The sequence below is a fragment of the Neofelis nebulosa genome, chromosome X (genome assembly GCF_028018385.1).
Source record: "Neofelis nebulosa isolate mNeoNeb1 chromosome X, mNeoNeb1.pri, whole genome shotgun sequence".
NCBI classification, from domain to species: domain Eukaryota; kingdom Metazoa; phylum Chordata; class Mammalia; order Carnivora; family Felidae; genus Neofelis; species Neofelis nebulosa.
The window spans coordinates 97,459,993-97,481,618 of record NC_080800.1 but is presented as its reverse complement, the minus strand read 5'-3'; the positions used below and the strand labels follow the sequence as shown (position 1 = coordinate 97,481,618).

Sequence of the window (21,626 nt, the reverse complement as noted above, 5' to 3'; positions counted from 1 at the left end):
CCACTCAGAACCAGAACCTGGGACTCGTGCTAAAGGTATTTGGCCTGGAGACAACTCTTCGGTTCGCATGCATCGTGACTCTTGGGAACAGAAGCAGAAGGGCGAATGTGTGTTTCATGGTCAGTAACAAGGGAGGGAAAGTACCGTAACTGACAAATGGGGGAGTACTGCCTGTCCTGCCTCCTCCGTAGATGAAACAAGCACTCTCTATCTCACGAAAAAGGTGGTTTGGTGCTTGCAGTCCAGTCTGTTACAGAATTAGAAAATCAGCATCTCGCACACATTCCCGGAGAGTGGGATGGGGAGGCGACGGCCAGTTGGTCCCCAGAGAATGTAGCGAAGGCTGTCGGTAGCCGCCAAATATACCAGGTATGCCTCTCCATGCCCCAGTCTCTCTTGCAGGTAGGTTGGGGCAAGGGGATTAGTTCCGGCCACTGAAATGTGCATGGAAGTGATACGTGTCCCTTGTGGGATGAGGCAGTTAAGGTACGTGGGCTTCTGGCTGTCTTTTTTCTCTGCCATGGTGCCCTTGGAGGTCATGTGTTCCAGATGGCATTGCTGCATGATAGAAAAGGGCCAACCAGTCCACGTCAAACTTTATTCATGTGCTATTTGTTACTGCGTCAGAGTCTTGCCCATCCTGACTATTACAGGAGGCAAGGCAGCAGCCCATCCAGGAGACCGGAGACTTTAGTGCAAGAAACTAACCTGGCCACACTCACAAACTCTATGAGGATGACTGGGTTCCACATTTCCCGAGACTTTCTTCAACAAAATGCTATCTCTGAGGGAGCGTGGCTCGTCCCACGATAGTAACTTCAAGGGTAAAGGCCGCCTCTCCCAAGACACATGTCTCCGAAACATCACAAACCACCCACAATTCATTCAAGAGCTCATGAAATCTCTTCCTAGGCGCCCATCACCTCCTGCTACTTCCCGTTTTAGGACCATCACTGGACACAGAGCTGGTTTAGAGCCTCTGTATCAGAACTTCCTCATAAATTCGGGTTCCCATAAAACCAAAATGAGAGAAAAGTAAAAAAGAAGACACAGCCAAATTTCTCTCTATCGAGATCTTCTCAATTCCTTGAGGGCCCTGGCTCAATCCACTTGTAAAGTTCAGCATAGAAAGAAAAGAAACTTCCCTCATTCACGGTTTCGAAACTGTCTAGATCTCCGTGAGCCAGCACGACCAGCATAGGACTGGAGGCACAACGCTTTAAAGCGTGAACCAAAAGAGCCAGGGACAAGGTTGGCTTGGTACTCTTCACAAAGAAGGGAAGACATCTGGACTATCTTTCGCCATAACCAGCAGAAAGCCCTACCTTTCAGAACATCTACTCGCTGAGATGACAGGGACCCCATATCTGACTGCTTATTGCAAATGACCAAAATATGGTCTTAAAAAGCATTTCTTTCAAAGGCAGGTCACATTACCAGTACAAGGTTGCAAAGCCATACATAGGCATTTTATTTCCTCGAACTAGGACTTAATGAAAACTTTGATGTATTCAACCCCTGTTGAACGAAAAGGCCTGTCTGGTGGTCAGGAGCACGCAAAAGCCACAGCCTGGGCATCGTCTATGAGCCTGCCCCTCACTCTGAAGCTAGAATCTGGTTCCATTGGGAGGAGGTGGCCAGAAAAGTCCCTACTCTCTGACCCAGAAGGCCTCTTCTGAGCATTGCCCAATGCTCTGTTATACAACATGCAAAATAAATAATCAACTTTAAAAGTCAGGCAGCCAAAGCTCTGCTCAAATAATAAGCCCTTTTACAAGCTTCTTATCACCTGCCAGAATCAGCTCCAGAGGAACACCAGGAACTCTCAATTCTATTGTTCTCATTAACTACTTGGGGGAAACGGACAAACTTCAACGGCTCTAGTGGTTTTCTGAGAGACAGAATCATAAAGGTTTTCATCCACCAGCACCCTGTCCTCGATCTCAGTAATTTAGTTATGGCTCCCATCCGACTGTCTCTGAGAGGTCTCCATTACCAGTGTGAGCTAGAAAGGGGTCCTGGCCTTTTCATAGAAAACATACCCCTCTTTACTTTCCCTCTCGCCTGACTGTTGGGGTGAGAAAGGGAAGAACATAACTGCCGACCTTTTCAGAAAATTCGTCGGAAGGGAGTGAAAGGGCAGGACAGAGGCATCTCAGGTGCCCTCCTCTGCCTGTGAAAGCTCTCTCTGGCTTAACTAAAAAAGGAAAGACAAGCTCTGCTCAAGGAAAACTTCAAAAATCATGTTTGGTGCACAGCATGATGATACGATGAGGATACACTGTTGTTAACCCAGAATGGTCTCTCTGGGTTGGAAAACACAGGATGGGATCTCTCTTTTTTTTTTCTTTTTAAGTTTATTTCTTTATTTTGAGAGGGGGGAGGGGCAGAGAGATGGAGAGAAAAAGAATTCCAAGCAGGCTCTGCACTCTCAGCGCGGAGCCCGACACAGGGCTCGAACTCACAAACTGTGAGATGGTGACCTGAGCCGAAACCAGGAACTGGATGCTCAACCGACTGAGCCACCCAGGCACCCGAGGATGGATCTCTTGTGAAGGGGTCTTGTTAAGGGAATCTGGTAAGAAAAATCTGCAATAAAACTCATTTCTGATGGCCCATAAAAGGGATTTTCGTACCTATTAGGACATGAGTATTCCAGGACCCTCAGCCCACAGATGCAAAGCTCAGGATGTACCTTCTATATAAACCTTACTACCCTCCCTCTACCCCTCGCTGATCCCTCTTTCAAAATCGGCGTGTCTCTATACCTAGCCTCTACACATACTGCCTTGCCCGCACTTGTGTCCTTCGCTCGCTTACGGGTTTTCCGAGAGCAGGGACCAAGCGTTATTGATCTCTGCATCGCTACTGTCTAGCACGGTCCCTGAAAATCATAGGTGTTCGTTAAATCACTGAATTAACAATAAGATTAATAGTAAATATAGTGAATACTTGAGTGTTCAGTAACTCTGTTTAAATTGCCTGTATTTTTTTCTCATTTTCCAGCCGAGGAAGCTGAGGCACTGATAGGTTAAGAAGCTAATACGTGGCCAAGCAACCACATAAACTATGTGACGAGGCTCTGGAACGCTCTTCCTTCTTGGCCACTAGGTGGACTAGTACACGGGAATAAGTGAGATGCTAAAAGGGGTACACACATATGAAACCATTGAACATGAACTGAAATTCATCTGATTTCGAAGCCTGGCGTATTCCCACAAAAACTTACTAAACGCCTAGCATTCTGTGCCGAACGCGCTGCTAAGAATTAGTGGTACAAAGATAACGTATGGTCGCGTTCCTCAAGAAGAGAGACAAATAACAAAAGCTCGCTGAGCATTTACTCCGTGCACTGTTCTAGGTACTTCACGCGTATTCGCTTCTTGTCTTTTACTTGTTTTTGAAAGAGAGAGAAAGCACGAGCAGGGGAGGGGCAGAGAGAGGCAGACAGAGGAGCCAAAGCAGGCTGTCACTCGGGGCTCGAACCCACGAGCCGTGAGATCATGACCTGAGCCGAAGTCGGACGCTTGACCGACTGAGCCTCCCAGGCGCCCCGCATTAGCTTCTTTAATCTTTACAGAACCTCAACAAGGGTAGCGCTATTATTACTAAATCGAGACAAAGTAGATGAGAGACTAAGGCCCAAAGAGGTCAAGCAACTCGCAAGAACCACCATTTGAACCCAAGCGGCCTAGCTCCAGAGCCCGTGCGCTTACCCACCACTCCTCTGCCCCCTGCCTCTTCCATTTACAACCATGCACGACTCCAGTTCAATGAAATATGGGCGCCACGACACAGGAAAAGTTCTATGGAAACTCTGAGAAGGAAGTGATTCATTTTGCCCGGGGGGGGGGGGGGAGCTCCAAGAAGGCTCTGCGGAACCAGGGATGCTTGAGCTGGGCCTTGAAGACATGAGAAGAGGAAAGAAATGCGAATGCGAACAGCACACGGAGACCAGTGAAACCTCTCTGTTTCCGAAGCCATCACGAACTAAAACACAAAGCTAAGCACTGAGCCCGGCTCTACCCCACCTTCTGGTGCCGAGGTGACTTCTCAGCGAGGAACAGGGGAATAACTCGTGGAACTGTGGCCTGGATGCTTAAGTCCGTTTTCCCACTTGGTTGGAACTCTGCCCTGGGGTTTAGTCGTCCTCAAAGTATCGGTAGGAATCTCTTTTCCTCTTCCTTCCGTGCAATAGATCATGTGTCCGGAAGGGGACCCACAGGCTCACTTTAGTGTAACTGAAGCCAGACCCTCCAAGGTTGGCAAAGGAGGCTGGAATCACCACGTGGGCAACTTAGAACAGCCAGATCTCACGGCTCCGATTTTTTTGTCCCACACGTGGAGATATTCTCTCCTTTGTTAACCGTGGGGGTTCTAAGTCTGGTTTCATTAAAGGCTTTCCAGGGGCTTCCTCAGAGTCTGTTCTACTCAAATCCGTTGGCAACTTCCATTCCCTCAGCCTCTAGCTTCTCTGAGGACTACTGGCTACTATGCCAAGAAATGCAGGCGAATGAGGACAAGTAAACCCCAACAACCAGTGGGCACTCTGGGGGCAAACGTCCAACCATTCTTCCCATTCTGAACACCTCTGCTAAATATCCCACACTCCGTACCATTTGCTGCTCCCTTTCTCCACTCTTTTTTTTTTTTAATGTTTTTATTTATTTTTCAAGAGAGACATTGACAGAGTGTGAGCAGAGGAGGGGCAGAGAGAGAGAGGAAGACACAGAGTCTGAAGTAGGTCCAGGCTCTGAGCTGTCCGCACGGAGCCCGACGCGGGGCTGGAACTAGTGAACTGCGAGATCGTGACCTGAGCCGAAGTCGGACGCTCAACCGACTGAGCCACCCAGGCGCCCCATCTCCACTCTTCTTTACAGCAAAACTCTTTAACAGATGTGTCTACGTTCCCTGTGTACAATTTTTCTCCTCCCCGTCTCTCTTGAACCCACTCCACTCAAGCTTCTGTCCACCAAAATGGCTTTTGTCAAGGTCCCGAGCGATCTCTATGTCGCTAAAGTCGATCGAGAATTCTCAGCCCTCCTCTTGCGTGGCCGACCAGAAATACTTTTGACAGTTGATGGTTCCCTCTTCCCTGAAGCACCTTCTTCACTTGACTTCCACGACACCTTTCTCTTCCGGTTTTCCTTCCACTGTACAGGCCACATCTTGTCAGTCGTCTTTGCCTGTCCTCATTGTCCCCCTAACCTCTAAATGTGGGAGTGTCCCAGGGCTGGGTCCTTGGTCCCCTTCTCTTAACTGCTCTCCTGGTCTTTTCGTGTCTCTTCATCATCCATCTCAGGGCTTTAAATACTATCTAGGGGCTTCTGGGTGGCTCATTCGGTTGAGCGTCCAACTCTTGAATTCAGCTCGGGTCATGATCCTAGGGTTATGGGATCGAGCCCCTGCTTGGGATTCTCTCTCCCTCCCTCTGCCCCTCTCCCCATTTGCATGCACTCTCTCTCTCTCTCTCTCTTTCTCTCTCTCTCGTATGAGTGCCAGGCTTGCATGTCCCACAGCTTACTCAGTATCTCCATTTAAATGTCTAACTGGCATCTCAAGTTCAACATATCCAAAACGTAACTTCTGATATACCCCCAAGCCTGTTCTTCCCACGGTGTTGTTTTTTCAATTTAAACTGAAAAAAAAAAAAAAAACCCAGTTCATCCATTTCTCCCACCCTGACCCCAAGCCTCTGGCCACCACCAATCTGTTCTCTGTATCTGTGAGCTTAGTTTTTGTTTTGGGGGTTTTCGTTTTTTTAGATTCCATATATAAGTGACATCATATGGTATTTGTCTTATTTCATTTAGCATAATGCCCTCAAGGTCCATCCACGCTGTTGCCAACGGCAAGATTTTATTCTTTCCTATGGCTGGACGATATATGTTCATATTATATATACATACACACACAAATTTCTTTATCCATTCATCCACCGACGGGCACCACCATATCTTGGCTATTGTAAATACTGCTGAAATGAACACGGGGTGCATTTGCCTTTTCAAGTTAGTGTTTTCATGTTCTTTGGATAAATACCCAAAAGTGGACTTGCTGTGTTAATTTTTTGAGGGAATCTCCATACTGTTTTTCATATCAGCCGCGCCAATCTGCATTCCCGCCAACCATGGACAAGGGTTCCCTTCTCCCCACATCCTCCCCCATACTTGTTATTTCTTGTGTTTTTAATGCTAGCCCTTCTGACAAGCGTGAGGTGACATCTCGTTGTGGTTTTGATCTGCACTTCCCCGATGACGAGTGATATGGACCATCTTTACATATACCTGTGGGGCATCTGTATGTCCTCTGTGGAAACATGTCTGTTCAGGGGCGCCTGGGTGGCGCAGTCGGTTAAGCGTCCGACTTCAGCTCAGGTCACGATCTCGCGGTCCGTGAGTTCGAGCCCCGCGTCGGGCTCTGGGCTGATGGCTCGGAGCCTGGAGCCTGTTTCCGATTCTGTGTCTCCCTCTCTCTCTGCCCCTCCCCCGTTCATGCTCTGTCTCTCTCTGTCCCAAAAATAAATTAAAAAAACGTTGAAAAAAAAAATGTCTGTTCAGATCTAATGGCAGGTTTTATTTTTTTTTAATTCTTTTTAAAAATATTTTTTGGAGAGAGAGCATACAAGTGGGGGGGGGGCAGAGAGAGAGGAGAGCGAGAGACCCTCCCCCCCAAGCAGGCTCTGTGTTGACACGGGGCTCAATCTGACAAACCGTGAGATCATGACCTGAGCCGAAATCAAGAGCCAGATGCTCAACCAACTGAGCCACCCAGGTACCCATAATGGCAATTTTTAATTAGATTCTTTGGGTTTTGCTACTGAGTTGTATGAGTTCTTTGTATATATTTGGGATATTAGTCCCTTATCAGATATGTGATTTGTACATATTTTCTCCCATTCAGTAGGTCGCCTTTTCATTTTGTTAATGGTTTCCTTTGCTGTGCAGACGCTTTTCCGTTTGATGAAGTCCCCCTTGTTTCTTTTTGCTTCCATTGCTCTTCGTCTGGGTGCCAGGTGAAAAAAAATCATCACCAAGACCTACGACAAGGAGCTACTACCTGTGTTTTTTCTTCCAGGAGTTTTATGGTTTCAGGTCTCACATTCGTCTTTAATCCATTTTGAGTTCATTTGCGTGTCTGGTATAAGAGTGGCCAGGTTTCATTCTTTTGCATGTGGCTGTCCAGTTTTCCCAACACCATTTATTGAAGAGATACGCTTTTCCCATTGGATATTCTTGCCTCCTTTGCCGTATATTAATTGAACATACATGTGTGGGTTTTCATCTGGGCTCTTGACCCTGCTCCACTGATCTATATGTCTGTTTTTATGCCAGTACCATACCGTTTCAATTACTACAGCTTTGCAGTATAGTAATATAGCAATCGGGGGGCACGAGGCCTCCAGTTTTGCTCTTCCTTCTCAAGACTGCTTCGGCTATATGGGTTTTTTGGGGGTTTTTTTTTTTGCAATTCCATACAAATTTTAGGATTATTTGTCCTAGTTCTTTGAAAAATGCCATTGGAATTCTAATAGGGATTAGACTGACCCTCTAGATTGCTTTCAGTGGTATAGACATTTTAAAAATGTTAATTCTCCCAATACATGAGCATGGAATATCTTTCCATTTGCTTGTGTCTTCAATTTCTTTCAAAATCCAAATTCTCCTTGAAAATTTTTTTTTAAGTTTTTTTTTAACGTTTATTTATTTTTGAGACATAGAGAGACAGAGCATGAGTAGAGGAGGGACAGAGAGAGAGGGAGACACAGAATCGGAAGCAGGCTCCAGGCTCCGAGCCATCAGCCCAGAGCCCGACACGGGGCTCAAACCCACGAGCTGCGAGATCATGACCTGAGCCGAAGACGGCCGCTCAACCAACTGAGCCCCCCAGGCGCCCCTCAAAATCTAACTTCTGATATACTTCCAGCCTTGTTCTTGGTAGGTTAGACTTTGAGGGGCGCCTTGGGAGCAGCTCGAACAAAACTGCTGTTACACAACTCCAGAGGGCGCCAGCCACATTTCATTCAGTGCCACTGATGTTATGCAACGTGGTGACCCTGTTTCCCTTGAGTCCTCTTTCTCCAGCATCCTACATCTAATCTCTTAGCAGGTTCGGTTGGCTCTACCTGCAAAATATATTCAAGAATCCAACAACTTCTCTCCAGTTCCACTGCCAGCAGCCTGGTCCAAGCTTATCCCCTGATAACTTATTATCCAAAAAACAAAAAACAAAAAAAAAACAAAAAACCACAAACAAACCAACCAACCACGAGAGCAATCCTTTTTAAATGTGTCAAACCACACCACTCCTCTCCCCAATGCTTCCCATCTCGCTCAAAGACAAAGTCAAAATTCTTACAATGGCCTATAAGACCATGAATTGGTGTTTTTTTTTTCCTCTTTGGCATTTATCTATCTCTATCTATCCCGTGTATTGTATGTATTCATCTCATTTATTGTCTATTGCCCCCAGATGAACACAAGCTTCATGGGTCAGGAACTCGGTCTGTTTTGTTCACCGATGAAGCCTCAGTATCTACAATAATACCTGACGCAAAATGCACACTCAGTACATATTTGTAGATGAAATAAATGAAGTGGGTTAGGAAGGGGGAAATCTCTACGCACAGGCCAGCATCCTACCAAAACACAACATAACAAGTGAAATGCTATTTGAGTAGCCAGCTAGGGCTGGGACCAAGTCAAATCCCAAGAGATGCTCAGTTCCTATTTCCTACTGTTTGCGTTTCCACTGTTTTGCTATTTTACCTGATGAAGTCTCCTTTCCTCTGCTTCCTAAAGAAAAAGAAATTCGCCTATAGGTGGGAAGGAGCGCCCCCTGGTGGAAGCCAGCCTACAAAGCAATGGAAAAGAAAATCCTAGAGCAACAGTCTCTTAAGTTATAAAGGAGGGTCACTGGGGACAAAAGGACTCCAACATTTCACAGAAAAAGTCCTCAGTAGAAATAAGGGAAACTAAAGATTAGATTCAAAGTATATGGTGGAACTTACTAACTTATTTTACTGCTGAAACTCTTCTGCAATCTGAAAACGAGAAAAAAAAAATCCACCGAAAGCTGAACAACGTAAATACCAACTCCCAAGGAATTTTTAATCTGGTAGAGGATGTAAGTCATGAATACAAACAAGTACAAAGCAATGGGTATGACTGTGAGTGAGAGAATGGGGGCCAAATAAGAGGAATAAATTAAGAGCTATGACTTACCCAGGAAAGAGAAGGCTAACTTTGGTGCCGAGTAAATCCAGGAAGACAACTTGGAGGGGGTGGTTCTTGAGCTGAGCCTTGAAAGACAGACAAAATTTTATTTTTATTGATTTTTTAAAAGACATTTTATCTTATTTTTATTTTTTTTAAGTTTATTTATTTATTCTGAGACAGAGAGAGAGAGAATATGAATGGGGGAGGAGCAGAGAGAGAGGGAGAGAGAATCCTGAGCAGGCTCTGCACCTCACAGTGTAGACCCTGATGCGGGGATCGATCCCACAAACTGTGAGATCATGATCTGAGCCAAAATCAAGAGTCGGATGCTTAACCGACTGAGTCACCTAGGCACCCTGACAAAATTTTAATAAGAGAGTATTCCAGGTAAAGACCTGAATGTAGGGAAGGGTATATCATGTGGAAACCCAAGCAGGCCAACAGGGCTCTGCACATGTCACAATTTGGGTGACAACACAACTGAAACCCCTCCTTGAAAAGAGCAGAGATTCAAGGGGTACCTGGGTGGCTCAGTCGGTTAAGCGTCCGACTTCGGCTCAGGTCATGATCTCGCGGTTCATGGGTTCGAGCCCCGTGTCGGGCTCTGTGCTGACAGCTCGGAGCCTGGAGCCTGCTTCGGATTCTGTGTCTCCCTCTCTCTCTGCCCCTCCCCTGTTCACACTCTGTCTCTGTCTCTGTCTCTCTCTCTCTCTCTCTCAAAAATAAATAAACACTAAAAAAAAAAATTAAAACAAAAAAGAGCAGAGATTCTCAAGAGAAAAGTCGTTGCCAGAGGCAAACACAGGAAGGAACCAAAGAAGTCCCCCTCCCCCTGCCACTTTCCTCGTTTTCCCTTGGATGAGAGGAACACTACTCAAAACTATGGGGAAGAAGAAGATAAAATGCAAAGTCCATGATAAATTCTCCAGCTTACATACCAGAGGATTCTGAATCCACAATATCGAATGAAGATACTTACATCGCGGGGTCTATTCTGTCCTGTATCTTATCTAACGGTAAAATGAAGTGGTACTCCCTCCATTCCCTCCTGTGCAATGACCTTCCCACGGAGATGCCAAAACGCATCCTGAATCCATCCAGCCTTCTCCGTCTCAACCGTCATCCCCCTAGTCTGAGCCACGATCCTCTCTCCCCCAGTCCAGGGCAACAGCCGCCTGACTGGTCTCCCCACTTAGTCACTGGCACCTTCTTTTTTTTTTTTTTTTTTTTTTTTTTCAACATTTTTTTTTTTAATTTTTTTTATTTTTGGGACAGAGAGAGACAGAGCATGAACGGGGGAGGGGCAGAGAGAGAGGGAGACACAGAATCGGAAACAGGCTCCAGGCTCCGAGCCATCAGCCCAGAGCCCGACGCGGGGCTCTAACTCACGGACCGCGAGATCGTGACCTGGCTGAAGTCGGACGCTCAACCGACTGCGCCACCCAGGCGCCCCTCACTGGCACCTTCTATAAGCCGCGCCCGCACACCGCAGTCAGATCACCCAGGGATATCTTGGGATGAGGTAAACAACTCACATTTCATTTTCAACTTTTCCTTTTGAAATGTTACAGACTTACCCATCCCCCCAAAAAGTTGCAACAACAGTCCGAAGAGTCTGCTCACCCAGATTGCTCAAGTATTAACATCTTATATAACCACAGTACACTATTATAAATCAAGAAATTAATGTTCATGCAGTACTATAATCAATAGGCAGGATTTTATTTTCTCCATTTGCCCCAAAAATGTCCTTTTTCTGGTCGGGGGATCACATATGTTTTCTTTGACGCCTTTAATCTAGAAGAGTTCCTTGGTCTTTTTTTTTTTTTTTTTTGTCTTTAATTACCATGATACTTTTGAAAAGCACCCGCCGGTTTCAGTTTGGGGCTTATCTGATGGTTCATCGTGTCTCCATTTCAGTTACGTGTTTTGCCCAGAACACTACAGATATGATATTGTGTCCTTCTCAGTGCATCCTACCAAGAGGCACATGGTGGAAGTTTGTTCAATTACTGGTGATGTTAACTTTGACCAGTTGGTCAGGGTAGTCTGCCCAGTTTCTCCCCAGTGGCGTTCCTATTTTGCCCTTTGTAATGAGTAAGCATTTTGTGGGGAGATGTTGAAAAACTATATAAATACACTGTTTCCATCATACTTTTGTCCATTAATTTTAATATTCTTCGACGATTCTTGCCTGAAATGGTTATTACTGTGGTGCTTGCCGAGTAAGTTTCTATTCTCATTATTCTTGTTACACTTTATCAATTGGAATGCTATTGTAAACAAGTGCTTTTCCTTCTCCCTCAGTTATTTACTTATTCAGTTATTTCTTCATATTCGTGTGGACTCACGGATTCTTATTTTACTCTATGGCTTATAATCCATTACTATCATTAATCATCTTGTTGCTTACATTGTCACAGATTTCGGCATTGGAAACCCCTTCAAATGGACTCCTGCATCCTTTCTAACACATCCCCATGGCCCTTCTTACTTTCTGGCGACGGAAGACATTCCAAGCTCATCTAATAGTCTCCTTGTCCCAGCCCAGGAATCAGCCGTTTCTACAAGAGTTCTGGTTCCTTTCATTTGGAGAGTGCTACTCTATATATACACCATATATATATATATATATCTCATATATATACATTATATATATCAGTACGTATATGATATATATTATAATACTATAGTATTACTATAGTAAATACTAATATATATAGTATATCATACTAATATATATATGATATATATATTAGAGAGCACATGTGAGTTGGGGAGAAGAGCAGAGAGAGAATCTTTTTTTTTGGGGGGGGGGACAGAGAGAGACAGAGCATGAACGGGGGAGGGGCAGAGAGAGAGGGAGACACAGAATCGGAAACAGGCTCCAGGCTCCGAGCCATCGGCCCAGAGCCTGACGCGAGGCTCGAACTCACGGACCGCGAGATCGTGACCTGGCTGAAGTCGGACGCCTAACCGACTGTGCCACCCAGGCGCCCCAAGCAGAGAGAGAATCTTAAGCAGGCTCCACACTCAGCGTGGAGCCAGACGCGGGGCTCGATCCCATGATCTGGGATCCAGATCTGAGCCAAAATCACGAGTTGAACAATCAACCAATGCAGCCATCCAGGAGCCCCTAGAGAATGCTATTTTATTTTTTTTAAGTTTATTTTTTTGTTTTTGAGAGAGAGAGAGAGAGAGAGAGAGAGAGAAATGGAGAGGGAGGGGCAGAGAGAGGGGGAGACAAAGAATCCCAAGCAGGCTCTTTGCTGACAGCGCAGAGCCCGACACGGGGCTCGAACTTACCAACCGTAAGATCATGAGCTGAGCTGAAATCAAGAGTCAGACACTTAACCGACTGAGCCATCCAGGCGCCCCAAGAATGCGGTTTTAAAACCGAGATCTGAATGTCTAGTGTGCCCATTGGTATTGCGGTATCATTGCTTCTAAGCCTCCTCGGCAGACAAAGCTAGGAACCATATGTATATATACAAACAACTCTATCTATTTCCATATCTATCTCCGCGTGAGTGTGTGGTGTGGGTGTGCGCATGTAAAACACCGTATTCATAGTGATACCTCTGATCACTGCCAGTCTCCTGTCTCTTCTTATGTGTAACTCCTTCCTCTAAAAGCGTAAAGTCTGGCTCTCCTTATTCACAATGTATTCTTTGCTCAATACTAGAATATACATAAAGTAGATTCAGAATCGCTAACCCATACCCCTGTGGAAAACACACCTACTATCTAGAGTACAGTATTTACTTACGGTTTTGGGGCGATTTTTTTTTTTTTTTGTCTTGAGCCTTAGAACAGCGGTTCTCGAAGTGTGGTCCCTGAACCAGCATCATTAGCTGCATCTGAGGACTTGTTGGAAATGCAAATTCTTGGGGTATCTTGGGTGGCTCAGCCGCCTGAGCATCCAACTTCGGCTCAGGTCATGATCTCGCATTTGTGGGCTCGAGCCCCCCATCAGGCTGTGTGCTGACAGCTGGGAGCCTGCGGCCTGCTTTGGATTCTGTGTCTCCCCCCCGTCTCTGCCCCTCCCCTGCTCACGCTCTCTGTCTCTCAAAAAATAAAATGAAACGTTAAAAAAAAAATTTTTTTTTAAAAGAAATGTAAATTCTTGAGCTCCACCCTGGACCTACGGAATTAGAAATGCTGGAGGTGGAGATCGTCGCCCAGAGCTCTTCAACAAGCTCCCCAGGTGACTCTGACGCACCCCAAAGTTTGAGAACGACTACTGTAGAGCACATAGTCAAAATACTCTTTTCCGAAGTTATTTAGTGCATCAGTCTGCTCGGGTTGACAAAACTAAATAGCCCAGATGGGTGACGTAAACAGGAGAAATTTATTTCTCACAGTTCTCTAGGCTAGAAGTCCAAGATCCAGGGGTCAGCAAGGTTTGTTTCTCCTGAGGACTCTCTCCTTGGCTTGCAGATGGCCGCCTTCTCACTGCGTCCTCACACGAATTTTTCTCTGTGCATATCCTGTAATCCCTTCCTTTTCCCATAGAGACTGGTCATATTGGATTAGGGCCCCACCCTTAGGACTTCACTTAATGTTACTTACAAGCTTTTTTAATGTTTATTTCTTTATTTTGAGAGAGAGAGAGAGAGAGAGAGAGAGAGAGCGAGTAGGGGAGGGACAGAGAGAGAGGGAGGGAGGATTACAAGTAGACTCCGTGCTGTCACCGCAGAGCCCGACATGGGGCTCGATCTCGCGAACTGTGAGATCGTGACCTGAGCCAAAATCAAGACTCGAACACTCAACCGACTGAGCCACCCAGGCGCCCCTAATGTTAATTACACCCTTAAAGGCCCTACTGGCAAATACCGTCCCACTGAAGGTTAGCGCTTCAACACATGAACTTTGAGGGGACAGATTTCAGCCTGTAACACTCGGGTTAGTTATTTTCGCCCACTCCTTCATTACGTCTGTTATTCATTTGTAATACAGTTAGTTCCTCTGTTTCTGTCCATATTCCATTTCGGGTTCCCTTGTCACCCACCCTCCCTCCCTCCCTTCCTTTTTAGTATGTGAAACATTAACATAGTCCTAGAAATCAGAACTCAATACACAAGAACAGTTCCCATCCCTCCTGCCTCATTCCCTGCCCTTTCTACCCTCTTCCCATCCACCCCTGCCAATCCCCAACCGCATTACTTTTTGGTGTATCTTTCCACACAAGGAGTATTGGTTTTCCATGGCTCCTGTAACAAGTCACCACAAACTCGGGGGCTCAGAATGCCATAAATGTGTTCGATTACCGTTTTGAAGGTCCGAAGTCCAGAATGAGATTCACGAGGCTAAAACTGCAGGCGTCAGCAAGGCTGTGTTCTTTCTGGGGGCTTTATGGGAGAACCTAACCCCTTGTCTTTCCAGCCTCCATGCGCTGCCTGCATTCCTCGGCTATGGACCCTTCTTCCACCTTCTGGCCAGCAACACGGCATCTTCAGACCTCTCTGTGAGCCCTGCTACCATCTACAAACCTCTGTCCTCTGAGCCCCTCCCGTCTTCCCCTTACAAGGACCCTTGCGATCCTACCGGACCACCAGGGGAACGCCCTCAGGTCTCCATCCTTAACTTAATCGCAGTTGCGAGGTCCCTTCTGTCACGTAAAGCCAGGCACTCAGTTCTGGGGCTTAGTATGTGAACACCTTTGGGGGAGGCCATCATTCTCCCACACAGATATTTGCTTAAGTTTTTAAAAATGCAGAGTGACAGATCTTGGAATTCGCCTTCTTACAATCATGGAACAGCTGCCCTCTCTTCTTAGAATGAGCCCCACCTCTTCACCCTCTGGCCTGCTTTGCCTCTTTCCATCTCCTGGACTCTGCCAAATCCTTTACGGCTTCAAGCCTTTGCACTTACTCTTTCTCCGCCTAGAATATTCTTTCTCCAGCTCTTCTCATGGTTGACTCATTCTTCCAGGCTCCTCTCAAATGTCACCTCTTTAAAGGAGTTCTCCTGGATCGCCACATAGGTGACAGCCCGTCTCGGTAACTGTGGTTTGGCCTATGTATTTTCTTTACGTTGAGCACAGTCCGTAATAGATTCTGTACCAGTTTGTAAACTGGCCCATCTCTATCACTAGAATGTAATCTCCGTGAGGGCGGAGACTGTGGATATCCCTGTATATCCGTAATATCTGGCACAGTACTGGGCACACAGTAGGCACTCCATAAGTGTTGACGGGATGGGTGAATGCGACTCCAGTTCGGGGGCCCAATGTAGGATAAGTGCGTTGCTGGTCTATACAGACTAAACGTAACAACCTGTTACCGTACCCTGCTGCTGGGGGCTTTCACAATTCCCAGTCCAGCGCGATATCCTATACGTCATTCATTCATTAAGTGTTCGCTGAATAGCTAATACCCACACACAACGCTACGGGGGGCAACTATTGCTATTGTCCCCATTTTACCGATGAGAAAACTGAGGCTCAGCGCAGTCGCGTGGCCAAGGACACGCGGCTAGGAAGCTACCATATGCTAGGCTTCAGGCCGGGCTCAGGGGCTATACCAGAGACTGCGTGCACATGGTCCTTGCCTTCTCTGGAGGAGAATCCGAGAAGGAATCCGTGCTTACGGGGTAGGGTGCTAAGTGTTACGAAAGAGGCCTGCCAGGGTGCTGTGGGAGCACTGGCGTGGGACGGTGAAATCAGGGTGAGGAGTCAGAGGGGGCTTCCGGGAGGAGGAGGCATTTGAACCAAATGTGAAGCCGACGGAGATCTTAGCTAGATCAATGGAAGACCGACTAGCCAGTTGTGATAGGGCTCACAGGCTATCGTTCACCTCGCTGACACGTCCGTTTTCCTGCGGTCTGGCCTTCACCTCAGCCTTGCAGGATGAGAAACCCAATACTGTAAGTAACCTAGAATTATCCAGAATTGGGAATACTGGCACACGCTAATCCAGCTCAGGAGAGAACGAGGTTTGTAAATCAGAGCATACGTTTGTTCATGTAACGCGGAGCCGGGCATTCCCTCCCACAGGCCTGTGTACGGAGGCGGTCTTCCAGCCAGCCTAGAACAGGGCTCCACACGCTTTTTCTTTCAAGGGCCAGACAGTAAATATGTTTAGTTTTCGGGGTGATATGGTCTCTGCACCCCTACCCCACCGTGCCATTGCGTGGCAATAAAGCAGTGATAGATACCACATAGACAAATCAGTGGGCCCGTGTTCCGATGAGACTTTATTTACCAAAATAGGTGGCAGGGTTTATGGACCCCTGGCCTAGAATAAGAGAAGCAGTTACAAGATTGAAATACTGAATCACATCGATGCGTCCGCTGATACAGGAGAGATAAACCTACCTCTGGTATCAGATCGGGCACGTTCTCTCCTAAACAGTGCTTCGATGGACACTGCCATCATTTGCCTCTCTAGCCCTCTGTTACCTGCAGGGGGAAAGAGCAGCCTCCATTTTTACAGACGTTTCCCCCATAAAAAGTGACAGATCCGGCAACGTGAACACTTACAAGAGGCATGTCAATTCCATGAAGAGAGAGAGATGATTTTTTTCAATTAGACAGAATCTTGTATTTTTACAAAAGCGGTAAATGTCCAAGGTAGAAAATTAGAAAAGATACGAAAATAGAAACATTATATTCCCACCACCCAGAAATGACCACTATTAAGAGCTTAGTATAGGGGCGCCTGGGTGGCTCAGTCGGTTGAGCGGCCGACTCTTGATTTCAGCTCAGGTCATGATCTCACAATCATGAGATCGAGCCTTGCATAGAGCTCGGCGCTGGGCGTGAAGCCTGCTTAGGGTTCTCTCTCTCTCTCTCTCTCTCTCTCTCTCTCTCCCTCTGCCTCTCCCCCACTTGCACTCTTTCTCTCTCTAAAAAAAACTTTAAAAAAAAAACAAATTAGGGGGCGCCTGGGTGGTTCAGCAAGTTAAGCGTCAGGTCACCATCTCGCGGTTCGTGGGTTCGAGCCCAGCATCGGGCTCTCTGCTGACAGCTGGGAGCCTGGAGCCTGCTTCAGATTCTGGGTCTCCCTCTCTCTCTGCCCCTCCCCCGCTTGTGCTCTTTCTCTCTCTCAAAAATAAATTTAAAAATTTTTTTAAATTTTTATTTAAAAATCAACAGTTTAACATTTCAACACTGAAATTAGACAAAAATAAACATTAAACATTATTTTTCATGTTTTTACTTTAAAAAATTCTTTTAATGTTTATTTATTTTTGAGAGAGAGAAAGAGCACAGGCGCAGGAGGGCCAGAGAGAGAGAGACACAGAATGTGAAGCAGCCTCCAGGCCCTGAGCTGTCAGCTCAGAGCCCGATCTGGGGCTCGAACCTACGAGCCATGAGATCATGACCTGAGCCGAAGTCGGACGCTTAACCGACTGAGCCACCCAGGTGCGCCCCCCCCAAAAAAAATTTTTTCTTAATAAAAATAAAAAATAAAAAAAAAGACCTTACTATATATATCCTTCCAGATCAAGAATTCCTCCAAGTTTACATAATACGTATATGCACTTTCTACCAAAATGAGATAATACGTGTACATATGCTTTCTGCTTTTTTCAGTTAATCACCTCTACCATTTCGTGTTAGTCAATTTTCCCCTCATCTAATACCCATCCATAGTCAAATTTCCCGACTTTTCCCCAAGTGTCCTATAACGCTAGCTTGTTCAAATCAGGATCCAATCTCAGACCACACATTGCATCTTAAGCCTCTTTTCATTTGGAATAGTATCCTTTTTCAGGACAGGGGTTTTCCTTCCTGCTGTATCCCCAATGCCTTTAACAGTTCTTGATACACGATAGTAGCTCAATAGATGTTTACATAATTATTTTTTAATGTTTATGTATATATTTTGAGAGAGACAGAGAGAGAGCGCGCACGCAGGGGAGGGGTAGAGAGAGAGGGAGGCAGAGAATCCCAAGCAGTCTCTGCACTGTAAGCATGGAGCCCAAGGTGGGGCTCGAACTCAGGAACCGTGAGATCCTGACTTGAGCCGAAATCAAGAATCAGGCTCTTAACCAACTAAGCCACCCAGGTGCCCTAATAACTAACTAATGAATACAAAACTTGGGGGAATGGGGGTTTCACCCTAGAGCTTATCTCACCCACCCATCACCCTTTATCTCCATTTTACAGATAACAAAAATCAGGACCAGAGAAGTGAAGCGACTTCCCAAGGTCACCCAGCAAGTATGTGGCAATTGCTTTCCGTTTCGCTGTTTACTCTATTAAACCAAGGGCTGTCAAACTTTTTCTGTGAAGAGCGGAAAATAAATATTTTACGCTTTATAATACAATATGATAAAAATATAATAATTGCACGGTTTTGTAATACAGGTCTACTGATGAAAAAAATGGAATAGAAGAAAAATATTTTGTTTAATTGTGGTTGAAAGTTCATGTTCCCATGATCAAACTGATTATAAATGTTCATCTGATAAAACGTTCTTAGCTCGTGGGTCATAGTTGGCCAATCTATGTCTTATACTACGCGGCTTGTCTGTGATTTGGCTTTTTCCTTGTACGTTTGAGTGAAAGTAACATCCTTTTTTTTTTTCTTTTTTTCCTAATATAATTTATTGTCAAATTGGCTTACAACATCCTTTTTAACTAACAGTTAGAATTGGGTTCTGGCCGGGGCGCCTGGGTGGCTCGGTCGGTTGAGCGTCTGACTTTGGCTCAGGTCATGATCTCACAGTTTGAGTACTCCCTAAAGTACTAACTACTTTAGTAGTACTAACTACTAAAGTACCAATGAGGACAACTCCCTAGCCATTCCTTTAAAATGCATGATCTTGTCTTGCTTCAGTTACCCTAGTACCTGTTGGTAATGCCTGCCTTCTGTGGTTAAACTTGCAAGAAGGTAGGTTGCCTTATGACCGTGGCTCTCATAATTAACCCTGTGTTACTATTTAATGTGGCTGACCAATTTAGAAATCAGTGCAGGGCGCCTGGGTGGCTCAGTCAGTTGAGCAACCGACTTCGGCTCAGGTCATGGTCTCAAGGTTTGTGGGTTCAAGCCCCGCGTCAGGCTCTGTGCTGACAGCCTGCCTGTGCTCAGTTCCATCAGAGCAGGTAACACGCGGTACTATGATTATGTTCCTCTGTCTCCCTCTTGGAGCCATGAGCTCCTTGCACGGATGGGCTACGTATTATTCATTTCAGCAACTCGATTTGTTAACATCGAAAAAGCCAGTCATTAAAGCAAAGTGAAACTAGTTAAGCAAATAACCACTCGGTCTAGGCAAACGAACACCACAGTGAGGTACGAAACGAAAGACAAAACAAGTGTTGGTGAGGAGACAGAGAAACTGGAACCTTCATAATTTACCAATAGCAACATTAAATGGTGCAGACACTTTGGAAAAGAGTCCGGAAGTTCCTAAAAATAAAAAAGTTTAAACATAGAGTTGTCATAGAGGACCCAGAAATTCCACTCCTACCCCAGGGAATGGGTGCACATGGTCCTTGCCTTCTCTAGTGGAGAGTCAGAGAAGGAATTCAAATTCATTCGCAGGGCAGTGTGCAAAGTGTTGTGAAAGAGGTCGGCAAAGGGCGTTAAGGGGAACACCAGCAAAGAAAGGGCAGCGAAAGCAAGAGAATTGAAAACACATGTCCACACAAATGTTCTCAATTATTGCATCACTCTTAATACCCAAAAAATGAAAGCAACCCAATTGTCCATTGACTGATGAATGGAGAAACAAATGTGATATAGCCACACCATTGAATATTATTCAGCTATAGAAAGGAATTACATGCTGGTAAGTGCTACAACCCAGATGAAAACATCACGCTGGGTGAAAGAAGCCAGTCCCCAAAGACCACATAGTGTATGATTCCATTCATAGGAACTGTCCAGAAAAAGCAACTATATAGAGCCAGAAGAGGGATAAATGGTTGCTTAGGGCTAGAGGTCGGAGGGGCGATGAACTGCAGACAGCTTTATGGGAATTTGCTCCGGGGTGGCTGGGGATGAAAATACTCTAAAACCAGAATGTGCTGACAGGTGCTCAACTCTGCCAATTTACTAAAAATAATTGTACACTTAAAATGAGTGACGTTTCCGGGCGCCTGGGTGGCTCAGTCGGTCAAGCGGCCGACTTCGGCTCAGGTCACGATCTCGCGGTCCGTGAGTTCGAGCCCCGCGTCGGGCTCTGGGCCGATGGCTCGGAGCCTGGAGCCTGCTTCGGATTCTGTGTCTCCCTCTCTCTGACCCTCCCCCGTTCATGCTCTGTCTCTCCCTGTCTCAAAAATAAATAAAACGTTAAAAAAAATTTTTTTTAAAAATGAGTGAAGTTTCTAGCGTGCAAAGCGTAACGCTCTTTTGAAAACTCCTCAATCTATCACCTTATTGAGTGAATGTCCCATCGAGGCATATCCGTGAAAATGTCGATTTGGGGGTACGGGGCGGGGGTGATTTGTTCAGTGCTTATTGGGCAAGGAGGTCCCGCCAGAGCAGCCAAATGATCCAAACTCGCCCCCCACCCCCGGCGCTGGGCGCGCTCCCATGGGGTCCTCCAGGGGACAGCGCGTCCCTCCAAGGGCGGCGGGGAGGACGGGATGTGACAGCACCTCTCCGAGCTAGGGGAAAGCCTGGCACCGAGCCCCCCTCCCCCTCTTTGCCTTGCGGGGAGGGCCAAACCGGCCACAAAGCCGGAGTGAGGCGTCTCCTGGTGCCCGGGAAACTCACGCGGCTGCTCGTCAGCGTCCCCGGGAGGTTACAGGTCAGGGAGCCCGGACCGGAGTCGCCGTCGCCGCCGCACCACCCCCGAGTGGCCCGCGCGGAGCGTTAGGAGAAGGGGGGGGGGGGGGGACGGGAAGCAGGCCGAGCGCGCCCGCAGCCGGCGGGGGCCACCGGGCGGACGCCGGGAACCGGGACCCGGCGCGCGGTTGTCCGGTCACGTGGCCCCCGCCCCTCTGCGCCCGAGGTTGTGGCGCACAGCGCCCCCTGGTGACCAGCGGCGGGCACGGCCGCGGGGACCGGCGCGGGCCGGCTTCCGGTGCACCAGGCAGCCCAGGTGAGGCCTCTGCGGGGGAGGGTGGGGGAGGGGTGGCATTGATCGCCCCCCCGCCCCGCCCCCTGGCGATGCAGGACGCGGAGGGGAGCCCACCCAGACCCAAACTGGCGTCTCTGAAGGCCTTTGCCTTCCACCCTGCCCTCCTTCTCCCCAGGGACCCTGAAGAGGGCTGAGGGGCCCAATGATTGTCTTGAACCTGGACCTCAGCTCCCTTCTGCAAAAATGGAACAGAATAAGGCAGGTTGGTTGAAGGTGGGCCTTTCTTGATGCTCCTGAAAAGAATGTATTTGCAGGTGCTTGGATGTGAGCTCATTACCTCCCTGAGCCTCAGTTTCCTCCTCTATAAAATAGGGATAATAATAGCTTGAGGAGGTGTTTGGGAGGACTAAATAAAAGAATCCACCTGTT

The 21,626-nt window shown here is 46.8% G+C and overlaps 1 long non-coding RNA gene across 2 annotated transcripts in view; it reads right to left on the bottom strand.

Moving 5' to 3' along the window:
* LOC131502955 (uncharacterized) overlaps positions 1-21,092 on the bottom strand; it is an 89,967-nt gene extending 68,875 nt beyond the window's left edge. For both annotated transcript variants that reach the window (XR_009257282.1, XR_009257281.1), the window contains exons 1-2: positions 20,891-21,092; positions 9,225-9,301 (exon numbers count right to left, since the gene is read on the bottom strand). This is a non-coding gene — a long non-coding RNA (uncharacterized LOC131502955). The remainder of the gene's footprint in view (positions 1-9,224; positions 9,302-20,890) is intronic.
* Positions 21,093-21,626: the final 534 nt, after the last annotated feature.